The sequence below is a fragment of the Lactuca serriola genome, chromosome 9 (genome assembly GCF_051521515.1).
Source record: "Lactuca serriola cultivar US96UC23 chromosome 9, Lser_US96UC23_V15, whole genome shotgun sequence".
NCBI classification, from domain to species: Eukaryota; Viridiplantae; Streptophyta; class Magnoliopsida; order Asterales; family Asteraceae; genus Lactuca; species Lactuca serriola.
In genome coordinates this window covers 15,926,808-15,929,073 of record NC_136416.1, presented here as the reverse complement: position 1 = coordinate 15,929,073, position 2,266 = coordinate 15,926,808, and positions in this window count along the sequence as shown.

The window sequence follows — 2,266 nt, the reverse complement described above, 5'->3', positions numbered from 1 at the left end:
CTCTTGAGGGTTGCTGAGAGCAACTTCAAAGACAAGTCTGTTACACCTACTCCCAATCCGCCCGCTGCTCCTGTCTTGGCTATTGGACAAGGGAAGGGAAAGAAGAGGAAAACTTCATCGAAGAACTATCGCAAGGTGAAAGCCCGAGATGGTGCCTCTTCTAGTGGGACCAAAGTTGATCCCGCCAAGCCCTGCTCTAACCCGAAGGAGGCAGAGTGCCACCACTGCCACAAGATAGGACATTGGAAGAGAAGCTGCCCGGATTACCTGCAAGCAATCAAAGAAGGAAAGATCAAGCCATCTTTCACAGGTATATATACAATCAAATCTAACGATTCTAATCATGCTATTTCTTGGGTTCTTGATACCGGTTGTGGTTATCACATTTGTTCTAATGTGTAGGGACTAAGAAGAAGTAGGGATGTGGAGCAAGGAAGGATCAATCTAATCATGGGGAACAGAAGATCGTCGCCTGTGACCAAGATTGGAGTGTATTCCTTAGTGCTTAGGAATAGTTTAGTTTTAGATTTGAACAATTGTTGCTATTCGCCAGAAATGGCAAGAAACATCATTTCATTTCATGGTTTATATAGACAAGGATTTAGATTTTCTTTTAATAATGAGAATGGTTCTATTTTGGCTTATCTAAATGGTGTCTTTTACTTTGAAGCTATACCATGTAATGGAATATATGAAACCGTTATGATTGTTGATAACTTAGGAAATGATGTTTTGAATATTGATTCTTCCACTAGTATGGATAAAGCATCCTTGTGGCATTGTCGTCTTGGACATGTCAACAAGAAACGCATAGCCCAACTCCAAAAGGATGGAGTGTTGGAGTCATTCGACCTTAGGGAAGATGACACATGCGAGTCTTGTTTGCTTGGAAAGATGACTAAGTCGCCCTTCACGAGTACTTGTGAAAGGGGCGAGGGTCTATTGGACCTAATACATACCGATGTATGTGGACCGTTTAGATCAACCATGAAGGATGGGAACCGCTTCTATGTGACTTTTACCGATGACTATAGTAGATATGGGTATATCTACTTAATCAAGCAAAAGTCAGACACCTTTGAAAAGTTCAAAGAGTTCAAGAATGAAGTAGAGAATCAATTGGGCAGGAAAATCAAGATGCTTCGATCCGATCGAGGAGGAGAGTACCTAAGTCTTGAATTCCACGATTATCTCAAGGAGTGTGGAATAGTTTCGCAATTGACGCCTCCTAGGACACCGCAGTTGAATGGTGTGGCAGAAAGGCGTAATCGAACCTTATTGGATATGGTTCGCTCTATGATGAGTCGTGATTCACTACCTATTTCTTTCTGGGGGTATGCCTTAGAGACTGCCGCCCATATCCTTAACCGAGTCCCTACTAAGAAGGTTGCCAAAACACCTCACGAGATGTGGACAGGGAAAGCTCCCTCGTTGGCACATATCAAGGTTTGGGGTTACGAGGCTTTCGTAAGAAGAGATACTCACGACAAGCTTGAACCACGAAGTGAGCGATGTATTTTCATCGGCTACCCGCAGACATCCTTTGGATATCTCTTCTATAGACCGAAGGACAATGTTGTCTTCGTTGCGAGGAGAGGAGTTTTCCGAGAGCGAGAAATCATAAGCCAAGGAGACAGTGGGAGGCAAATCGAACTTGAAGAGATTCAAGAATTGATAGATGAAGGAACCTCTACCGCTGGCACTCAACCCGAGGAGGAAACTCCGGTTGAACCGATTGACGAGTCCTTACCTCTTAGACGTTTCGATAGAGTTAGAGTTCTACCCCAGTTTTATGGTCTTCATATTACTACCGAAGGGGACACGTATATTAGTGATGGTACACTAATAAATCTTGATGAACCTAATAACTATAAGGAAGCCATGGCAGGCCCGGAGTCTGCGAAATGGAAAGAGGCAATGGATAGCGAGATCAAATCCATGTATGATAACCAAGTTTGGAATTTGGTTGATTATGTGCCCGGACGTAAGACCGTTGGGTGCAAATGGATCTTCAAGAAAAGGACCGACGTGGATGGAAACGTGCACACATATAAAGCGCGATTGGTTGCGAAGGGCTTTACTCAAACTCCTGGAGTTGACTATGATGAGACCTTCTCACCAGTTGCGAAGATTAAATCTATTAGAGTGATGCTAGCTATTGCCGCATTTCATGATTATGAGATTTGGCAAATGGATGTCAAGACCGCTTTCCTTAACGGGAAGTTGGCTGAGGATGTTTACATGGCTCAGCCCGAGGGGTTTGTGG